We start from the raw sequence: 11,252 nt of genomic DNA, 5'->3' as shown, positions 1-11,252 counted from the left end.
GCTTGGCCACAGAAACCTCAGGATCGTGGGAGCCCCTTAAAGTCCCATCTGCGCACACACACCAGCTCTCCTGCATGTGTAGAGTTCTGCCTCTGGAGTCAAGACTCTGGTGTGGGGCTGTGGCGGAGGGGAGGTTCTGCTATTTGCCAGCTGTATGACCTTAGGCAAGTTACTTAACCTCTCTGTGCCTCAGCTATCTTGTCTCTAAAATAGTAGGGCGTGCCCTATAGGGCTGTTGGGAAGATTAAATGAATTGTTACATACAATGTACTGAGCAAGCACTTGTCTTATGGGTGACACACAATAGACAGGAGCTGTTATTAAAGATCTGGGGAAAAGAGGTAGAGGAAGGTAGTGATCGGCCAACCTTCCCCTCACCTTCCTCCAGGAGGCCATACCTCATTCTAGTCATCGAAGAGCTCCTATCACCACCCCCATCATCACCACCACCTCCACTACCCTGCAATCACCACCTCCACCCCCACCTCCATCATCATCATCGCCTCCAACATCATCACCATGACTCAAGACTTAGAGTCAGATGCATAGTTTTGAGATTGAAGGAATGGTCAAAGGGGTCAGGGGGAGTAAAACTGTGTGGGATGAATCCCAGAAGTCTCCCTGGGGGAGGGAGTCTGTGCATACTATGCAGCCTAGGCACAATTCTTTCTCTCTTCTTCCTTTTTTCACTAATTCCTGCCGGGTCAAGGGGAACCCACCCATTGATTTCTTTTTAAGCAGGAGCCTAAGGTCCAGAACCAGCAAAGAATGAAGAGAGCAGCAAGACAACTGGACCCCTATGCTCACCACCTCAGAGTTCAGACAGGGATGAAGGTAGAGAGTGCCAACGCTTGTCCCTCTTCTTCGATGCCAGTCATGGCTGCAACAGTCTGGTGCCCCAGCCAAAGGAGGCTCACAGTCAGATCTGGGGGAGGGGGTGTCAAGTATAATGGGTCAGGCAGCAGCTGGGTATCTGTCACTCTCACTCTGACGCTGGAGATGACACTGGAGTTGACAGTGTACAGGGTCAAGAGGACAGCAGATATAGAGCCTGCCCCAGAGACCTGAGGAGGTCTGGACTCTGGGCCCCTGTCAGGGCTGTGGCGGGTAGCGTGCTGGTGGTTCCTCTGTCCTCCTCAATGAGCCCCCAGCCCCTGGTGAAAAGAAGGATGCCAAGACCCAGAAGTGAAGAGGAAATGGCCAGGCTCTGCTTCTAACTGCTGCATGAACTTGGGCAAGTCAGTTGACCTCCCCGGGTCTCCATTTCCCTTGCTATGAAATATAGGTTGCTTCATGATGGTCTAGAGAAGGAATACGGGGCTAGGAGTCAAAGGACCCAGGGTTTAAATTACCTCTCCTATCTTACTAGCTGGAGGCGGGAGCCAGGTCACTTGTTATCTCTGGTCTCCGTGTCCTTATCTGCGAAAGGAGACAGTAATCTCTGTGCATTGTTATGAAAATGAAGCAAGCACCACAGGATCTGGCCAGAGAAGGCCCTCCGTAGCTTAGCTGGAACTAAGTAAACTCTCTTCTAGCTCTCAAAATCTCGGCATCAGATTCTGAAAAGAGCTCCAACACCCCCATCACCCCCCACCACAAAGACCGTCATCACATTCAACACCACCTAAGCTGTCATCATCGCCGCCTCCATCACCGTCATCACCACTTGCCATCGATACCTTCACCACCACCAATACCATCATCACCTCCACCATCACCAATAACATCAGTACCTCCACTGTGACCTCCATCACCAGCACCTTCGCCACCACCATGACCATCATAACCACCTTCCCCATTACCACCTCCACAGCCACCACCAATGCCATCGTCACCTCCACCACCACCATCTCACAGCCACCATTCACGCACAATAATGCTTCTTTTCACTTGAGAGCCAGAGAGAGGGGAGACAGGATGAAGAAAAGGGCTATTTCTCTGGAATGTTCAGATAGTCCAGGAGGCAAAGCCGGACCTCTCCGCCCTCTTCCCCTCAAATGAGAGGCTCCCCTCAGAGGGGGCTGGACTTCCTGGAAGGATGCCACGAAGCATAGATTCATAGTGCATGGATCTCTGGGTTCGGCGGCACCCCAGCCCAAGCTTCTGCCTCCTGCCAGTGAGGAGAGATGCAGTATAACGCTGGAAAAGGGGCAGGGCGAGGGGCTCAGCATAAGTTGAGGTCCTACTGTGTTCTGGGCACCATCTTTGGTGCTTTATATACTCAATCTTATTTGATGCCGATGGTACCACTGTGATGGGTACTTTTAACAGAAAAGGAAACTGGCTGAGAGAGATGAATGGTTTGCCCGAGGTCACCCTCCAGGCCAATGAGTGTCCAAACTGAGATTCAGCCTCACATTCACACTCTGTCCACCATCCTTAGATGGTCTGGCTGCCCAGGAGGGCAGACCTGGAGACACAGGAGAGGGGCAAGAAGGGAATGTTGAACCTGGGATGAGAGAAGGATTCCATGTCACTTTCAAGCATTCAGCCGGAAGAGCAGGACGTCTGGGTCCCCAGGCTGGGTGCCTAGACACTGTTCCCTGGCCTCGTGGGGACATCACGCTTTGTTGTGCATTTGTTTGTCCTTCTTCGATCAACCCTAAATACCGCACAGGCAAAAGCCTTGTCTGGCTTTTGCACTGGCTCCCAGGATGCAGCACAGAGCCTGGCGCCTGGATGAATCATGGCTGTTGAGGAAATACATGAATGGGCCTGAGAAAGCATGAATCAATCAGGGCGTCGAAACCTGGGTGGAACGCAGCACTGATGATTGAAAAACAGGAAAACGGCAGTCAACACGACATTCCCTGCTCTTTTATTATTATTATTATTTGCTTGCCTGTCTGACTTTATAGAAATGGTTGTTCCCAGATTTCAGAGTACAAACGGACTGATTGATGCCCCAGAACTAATACCCTGAGACAGACCCGAGGCAAGAGGGATGATTATTTAACACAGCGTCCAGGGGCACAGGGTGTGAAGACGTCATTCTTGTGCATGGTAAAGAAGATGAAGTAAAAAGCTTATGGCAAAAACATGTTTGGTCCCTCATAGTGGCTTTCTTCTTAAGCTCCTGCCTCATGCACTGGTTCCTGTCCATGTCTGCTAGGTCCTGGGTGTCTGGGAGCAGAGGGCCCATAGTTCCCAAGCTCAGATTCAGTGGCTGGGGGCCTGGGCAAAGTCTGCCCACCTTTAGGAGAGCAGGGTCTAGTTGTTCTCTCCCCCTGCTGTGGCCCTCCCTGTGAGGGAAGGGCAGCTGGGCTGGTCACTGGTCTCATCTGGACCCCTGTGGGTGATGAGATGGGCACTGATGGGTGAGCTGGCAACTGGGCCAGAGTGGCACCGTCAGCTGCCCTGGGCACTGTCTTCTCTGCTTGTCACCACTCCCGGCTGCCCAAGCAGCAAAGCAAAGCCACAGTGACAAGATCCAGAGGGGAGAGGCCCCAGCTGGGGGGTAGTGCTGGTCTCACAGGCCACTGGAGCAAGAATGTGACAGCTTCTCATCCAGGGGGGCCCTCTGTCCCCAGTTCCTGCCCCATCTGCCCTAACCCTGCTCAGTCTCCATTTCCTTGACTTGCCTTTGTCTCGTCTTGCTTCTGTTCCAGGCCGATACTGGCTCTGAATGGCTCTTGGCCCACACCTCTATCCACTCGTCCTTCCTCTTCCTCACCCCCTGAGACCAGAGCCGATTGCCACCCCTCCCCCCCCCACATACACAGCCCACCTCAGTCAGGGAGCAGGAGGTTCCCTCCCAGCACCTGTGATTAAAACTGGTGGGGAGTGGCTGGGACCTGGAAATCCAATGGGATTGTGAGTGTGAGTTGGCACCTGTGCAAAGGTGTGAGCGTGGGTTTGTGAGAAGGAGATGAGCGTTGATGTGGGAGTTAGAAAGTGTGTGTGCACACACATGAGCACGACGGTGAAGGTACATGAGTGTTGAAAGAGTGTGTGTGAGGGCGAGTCAGTGGGGCAATGGTATGTGAGCACGCGGGAGCTGGGCCAGGGCTGGAAGGAGGAGAGGGACTCTGAGTGTAGAAGCAGAGCCCAACGGCGCATAGACAAGGGCATCCTTTGAGCTTGCGTCTCTGAAAGAGGACGCTGCCGGCCCCGTGCCCTGCTTGGTACCCCCATCTCTGTCATCCCGGGCTCCCTCAATTAGGTCAGGCTGTGGGGAAGGGGGAATAAAGCTACTGAGCTCCAGGCAGGGTCCCTGCCGCTCCTTGGGCCTGTCAGCCACTGATCTGTTCCATGTTCCTATAAATATTTACAAATCCCAGCTGCTGAGGAGCAAGACATCCTCCACCAGCTGGGGCTCCCAGCCTGGAAGCTGAAAGGGAGGGAATGCGGGGGACGGAAAGACGGGACTTACACTGGAGAAGCAGGCGGCCAGGACTCCTGGGTTTAGCTCCTAGTTTTGCCAGAGGTTAGCCTGCGTGCCCCTTCGGGAACTGTGGAGCCAGAAATTTCCTCCTCAGTGCCTCTGCTCCAGGAAGCCTGCACCAATCCTACCTGACAGACAGGGGTGGGGGTGGGGGTGGGGCTCCTTTACAGTCAACTTCCTGCCTCCTATTAATGTCTCTCAATTAGGGGTAAAGGGAGGGGGGGGGTCTTACTTGTTAAAAGATACAGAATTCTCCCTGAGTCCCTAAAGGGTATTGTCTCTCTGAACTCAAAATCTTCCTCAGGACACCTTGATAAATCCATCTGGATCTTTCTAAACTGGAGGCTGAGGACTTGCGGCTCTTGCCCCAGCCAGCCCTGTCACTTCCAGAGCTGGGCTCTTGCAGAACCCCGAGAAGGTTGTGTTAGGTGAGACCCGTGGAGAGGGCTCACCTGCTCCGGTCTGTCAACACCATGGCCCAGGCTCGTGTTCAGATGCCCTGGGGAACCAGCCCAAGAGAGTATCCCTTCTCAGGCAGAGATTGATTATCAATTATAGGCCCTTGAGCATTTGTGTGGAATCACCAGCCGTCTGCCAGGATCTCCAAGTCAAGCTTTCCCAGCGGCACGTGGTGGCGACTTCCAACTCCTAGACCCAGGAGGCACTGTGCCTGGGGGATGGCACCAAAGTCCAAGGTGTCCCAGCCCTCCTAGCTCAGGCAGGCCTGGCCTAGACGTGGAAACCCCAGACCAAGTGAGCTGAGACCTCTTCCCCTATCTTAACTAGAATTTCAGGTTTATTAATGATGGACCCTCTTGGGCCCCAGTGGGACTTCCCTTGGCCTTGCCCAAGTAATCCCTGTATCCTGGCCTAGATTTGTCCAAGAAGCCAGGCACTGGAGTGGGAGAGAAAAATAGGGAGAGGGAACCCCACGATGTTGTGAGGTTCTGGCTTGTGTGGGATACCCAAATGGAAACTTGGCCCTAATGGGGCATTAAAGTCATGCAGGCAGGAGGCCTGGACTGTGGTTTCCTGGCTTTTCCCAGGGGCCCAGGCCAGCTGTTTTCACTATGGTCGGGAGCCTAACCATCCCAATTTCACAAGGTGAGAAGAAGGGGCTAGGGAAATGCTGAAATCTGCCAATCTCCTTAGGCCAGAGCTGTGATGAAGGGGAGAGGGAGAAGACACAGGGCGGGACAAGGGGAGCTGGGGGAGGGGGCAGAGATGGAAACTTCTCTTGGCGAAAGGCAGCTGGCCTCACCCAGGAGGAAACTGTGACCTTCTCAGCTGCCAGAGAGCAAAAGCAAGGATCTGGGAGGAGGGATGGGGAGGAGGACAGTCTGGAGCTGGCAGAGAGGTCCAGTGATGGCGGTGGCACAGGAAGAGTTAAGAATATTCCTAAAATAGCCCAGCCAGAGCCTAAGCCAGCCGGCTAGTGCCTCTCCTGGAGAGCAGATCTATAGCGGGAAAAGTCAGCCTGCTCTGCGCCCACCGCCTGCTGCCTGGTTTGGGCTGCTAATTAAGCCTCCCACCCCACCCCTAGCCAGCCCCTCCTGCCCTAGTGGGGGCCGGGTGCAAATAAGCAGAGAGCCCAAGTCTCCCCAAGGGACAGAGAACTCCAGCTGGGACCAGGAGGTCTGTGTGTTGGCACCCACCTCCATACACCCCACGCCCTGCCCTCTGCCTGAGTCAGTGATGGGCACACAGGCCCGTGGATGAGATGGAGGCTGACAGGTCAGGGCAGCCAGGTTCTCCCGACCGCACACATGCACAGTCAGCCCTTGTGGGGTGGAGACCCTCAAACGTCAGCTTCTCCTAGCTCTGTGCTCCCCTCCGCTTGGGGCATCCTGGGGTGAGCTTGGGGCAGGGAAAAGCCAGGAGAGCCCCTCCAAGAACAAACCACATCTCCGTTTCAGGAGCAGGACCAGCTATGTAACTGACAGGACCCAGGATGAGATGAAAATGTGGAGCCAACTTCAAGACAGTGATAGCAAAGCAGAAAACCAAGTGCAGGTCCCTTCTGGGGGCAAGACCTTTGTCAGTGCACAGGCGGCACGTCCTTGAAGCTGGCCCCATTCAAGGGTTCAGTTTAGTGAACATTTACTAAGCACCCGCCGCTCTGCTCCATTGCTCTACTGGCCCTGCCACCTCGGAGATCCTGTCTCAGTTACTTCTGTTCTCAAATATATGGCTGTGAGGTGCTCCGATATAAGCACCTAAATACGGAAGTGGGGCTGGGCCCCCCCAACCCTGGTTGATTCGGGCTCTCCAAGGACACTGCTGCATACAGAGTTCCAACCCCCACACCCAGCTCTCAGACCTCTCCAAGCCGCACCTCCCACTACTACCCTCAGAGAGCCTGTGGGGACCACCTGGTACTGGGGGGGTCAATCAGTCCCTCCTCCCCTTGCCTCCTGACCCCCACCAGTAGGGTCCTGAAAAGGGCTCAAGGAGCTCCCATCTGGCTCTGCCTCCGATAGGTCTATGACCTCGGGCAAGCTAGTTCTCCTCTCTGGGCCTCAGTTTCCCTGTGTGTCAAAGGAGAGGTCTCTCAAACCTTTCCAGACCCTAAGTTCTAGGTCTCCTGGGATAAGAATGCAGGGGTAGGCTTTTTCCTACGAGAGACAGGACTTCCAAAGAAAAAGCCTTCCCCAGTCATCCTGGGGAGTAGGAGGCTTTCTCCCCAGAACCCAGGAAAACCAGCTACTCCCCACCAGCCCAGTTGCTCCTCCATTGCCCTCTCCCCAACCCTTCTCCTCCTCCCTGCCTGCCACCACCTTGCCTGAAGCTGGGGGAGCAGGGAGTAGAGGGGAGAGGGGGTTCTGGAATAGTCAATGCCTGCGGGAGGGGGTGAGAAGCATGCAGACCCTGCTGGCCAGACAGGGGCCTTCTCTCTGCTGCCTTTGCAGGAGGCTCAGCATAATTGCACTGCCTGTCACTCCCGCGTCCTGCTATCTGTCTCTCAGGCTGACCCTGCGCACCCGCCATTATATTGGTTCCTGTTGGGGCTGCAGAGCCTCATTACTTATACATGCAGCTGGGAGACGCAGCTCTTATTAGGTCTCTTGTCCCAGTCCCACAGCCAGGGCCTGTTCTGAGCCGCCTCCCTGGTGCTGGGTTGGGAGGGGCAGCAGGTGGTTGCTGGGCTGAGGTGGGGAGGAGGGTGGGGGAAGGAGGTCCAGGGAACCCCCAGGCACAAATGGAACCCCCAGGCACAAAGCCCAGAGCTCTCTGGCGAGGGAATATGAAAACCTGCCTATGATGTGGGTTCTTGGGTTCTGCCCCCTTAATGCCACCCACTCCTCCTCCGGATATGGGGGCTGGGGAAGGGGCTTCTGAAGAAGGTTCCTCACCAACCTGGGAAACCCAGTCAGACTGAGGAATTCTGAGTCCCAGCCCCGGGGCCAACCCACTTCGGGGTGTCCTGGCCCTTCACCCCCAGATCACAACACAACTTCCATTCTCTCACCCTTGTTGACCAAACGTTCCCTCTCCAAAGGGGGCTGAAATTACGGAGGCCTTTCCCGTGGTGGATCTGGAAGTATCTGAGTTAAAATGTCATACAGGGATTTTAAATATTTTAATGGATGACAATGGGGAGTTTTCTTTAATAGGAGAATCACAACCTCTCAGAGCTGCCCTGGACAATTCTCCAGCCCGGAGAAAGAAATGAAAGCCCTAAAGTGTGATGAGACTTCCCCAAACACACACGGCAAGTTCATGGCCTAACAGCCTTGAGATCCAGCCTCTGTCTCTTGCTGCCCAGCCCTCCATCCTGCCCGAGCCAGGACTGTAGACCAGTGGCTTCAACTCAAAACCAAAAATATGCCTTTCACACAACTGGCTGATTCAAGCTGTTCTTTCTCACTCAAGTGCCTTTCCTTGCTTTTCCTACCAGGTATGTACCTGTTGGGCCGAGTGGTAAAGAGCCCCTACTTGGGGTCAAACAGACCTGAGTTGTAATCCTGACTCTCTCTCTCTCTCTTACCAGCTGTGTGATCCCAGGCAAGTTACTTAACTTCTCTGAGCCTCAGCATCCTCATCTCCAACGTGAAGACTCCGACGTGCTTACTCCTTACACTTCTAGTGAGGATTAAACGAAATAGTGTATGTAAAGTGACTGGCACACGTTGGTACCCAGGTAACCGCAAAAACATTCATCCGTCTTCATTCATTTCATAAACATTTCAAGATCCTTCTACAAACCTGGAAATATGCTCCCCACCCCACTCCCATCCCATCCACAGCAGGTCACGATCAGCTCTCACCTGGACCACTGCAACTTCCTCCTACCTAACTGCCTATGATACTCTTACTATGTTTTAACCCCTCCACTCCACGCAAACCAGAGAGATCCTTCTAGTCTGATTATATCACTCATTCAACACCTTTCAGTAGTTTCTACCTGCCCTTAGGATGAATTATACACTCCTTGTCACAGCCCACAATGTCCTGCAAGCTTGGCCTAAGCACAGGCTGTTCCCTGTGCCTGGAATAATCTTCCCTCCCTCCCTTTTACCTCCACCTCTGGTGGCCTTCCTCTTCACCTTGCCATCCTTTTTCATCAGGGCTTAAACTTAAATATCACTTCCTCCAGGGAGCTCCCCATGATTCCCTCCCTCAGATTAATGTAGTCAACACTGTTGCGTACTCCTATAGCACCCCACATATTCCCAGGTAGTTTGTCAAGCTACATAGCAGGTGGTTGTTTAACCGTCCAGGTTCCTTCCAGACACCGTAAACTACATAAGGTCAGAAGCCTTTTCATGCCATCACTGTGTCCTGTGATAACAAGAGATGCGGTGGACAGTCAGTTAATATGAGCTTATAGAATGGATGGAGGATTGATGCATGAGACGGATGGTAAAAGTGACACCGTCCCTCTGAAGTCTTCCTGAGTCCTCTGGACAGGGACTTTTCCATCTGTGCTTCATATCGCCTAATGCAAACCCGTACCCAAGCCTTAGTTCTTCCTCAGCTATAAAATGGGGAAAATAACACTGCCTACCTCATGGGGTTATTGATATTCAATGATGGAAGCCATGTGATGGTTTTAAGTCCATGATAATAGGTTGTTAAATTTAAATAAGATAATCCATGTAAAGTGCTTAGAACAAGATTTTGCCCTTGGTAAGTGCTCAAAAAACTTTCATAAGTGTCATAACATTTACCATTTCTTGCTGCCTGTGTCACCTGCCAAAGAGTGAGCTCCTCAGGGGTATGGCTTCGGTCTTACTCATTTTTGGACACACCAGCACTACCACGTCATAGCGCCCAGCTAGATGTTCTCAGTAAATGTTTATTGAATGAACAAGTGAACAAATGAACGCAGGTCTGCCAGCTGATGATTCAGGGCACAGCATCCCCCTCGTCACTCACAAACCCAGACGCACATTAACACAAACTGTCTCTTACACGTTCACACCCACTCACATTCATTCAAAAAACCCCAAAATACCACGGAACAGCCACCCAGTTTCCTAAAGTCAGCTATGTGTAAATGAAGAGTCTTACTGTACCCTCCGCACACCGCTGCAATGGCCAGCACCCCCCTCCCCACCCCTGAAATGACAGGGGCTCTAGGAGTGAGGGGGCTCCCAGTCACAGGAGGGAAAACAAAGCCGGATCTTCAGCCCCCAGCTCTCTTCCCCCGCTGCTCATGTCTTTCCCCTTCTGTAAACCTGGGTCCCTGGCCTTGACAGGTGGTTGAGGAAAAGGACAGAAAGCCAGAACCCCAGGGGCCCTTCATCACTCATCTAGTCTTGTCTCTGAACCTAGAAGCCTAGGCCATCCTCCTCCTATCCTAGCGCTAAGCCCAGCAACCTGTAGGAAGAAGGCAGGAGAAGGAGCCCCAAGGCCTAGGGGTGGTGGAAGGGCCTTCTTAGCCTGGAGGTGAAAGAATTATATTAGCCACCATTTACTGGATGCATAACAAAGGTCAGGTACAGAGCCCGGTGCTCACCTACGTTATATCTCATTTCATTCTCACAACAGCCCTTTTTCCAGAGGAGGACACTTGAGGCGCTGCAGGTTAGGCTATCCTAAAATCACCAGCTAGGACTGGCACGCAGATCTCGAATTCTTCAACCGCCGAGCTCCAGAGAATTTGGTGGGGGGGCGGGGTGGGGGAGGTCCGCAGTCATTAAGCTGGGGGACGCCCCCCAAGGCAGCGCCCGCCCTCCCAACCGTCCAGGCCCTCACGTCCGGGCGGAAAAGGGGCGCCCGACTCCGCGGTGGGGGTTCGTGTCCCTCGGGGACCTGGGCGGGGCCGAGGCGGGGCCCGGCGAGCCGGCGGGAGGCGGGAGCCGGTGGCCCAGGCTCACAGGCCAAGATGGCTGTTAATTAAAGTGCTGGCACCAGCTCCTTTCTGCAAAGTTTGAAGCCGTTATTTTCCACTCCAGCGAAGCGGGGAGAATCCGGCTGGGCTGACAGAGACGCCACACCGCGCCAGGGAGCGGGCGGTCGTTCGGGGGGCGGGCGGCCAGGCCGCCTCGCCGCGCTGAGCGCGCCCCTCCGACGCGGGGAAAGCGCGGGAGGCGGGTGCTCCCGCCTGGTCCCCGACCTGGGTCGCCCGCCGCACTTTCCCCGCGGGTCCTGGGAGGGCTGAGGGGGTGGGGGTGGGGGCGGCGGCAGACGAGCCCCGGCTGGACAGCAGGGGAGAGACCCGTGTGCGTGCGAACCTGGGGGAGGGGGGTTGTGCAAATCACACGCTAAAGACGGCGCACTTGTCCCTCGGGTCACCAACTCTGTCGCTCTGCGAGAAGTCATACTAGGGGAGATCAAGGTGGGGGTGGGGGGAGGAGGCTGACTGACAGCTGAGGACTGTCTTCCTGAGCCTGGGAGGTCTAGCCGCACAGCCCAGCGTCCC

This window comes from Panthera tigris, chromosome E1 (assembly GCF_018350195.1).
Source record: "Panthera tigris isolate Pti1 chromosome E1, P.tigris_Pti1_mat1.1, whole genome shotgun sequence".
NCBI lineage: Eukaryota > Metazoa > Chordata > Mammalia > Carnivora > Felidae > Panthera > Panthera tigris.
The sequence above is the reverse complement of the archived record's forward strand: the minus strand, read 5'-3'. Positions refer to the sequence as shown.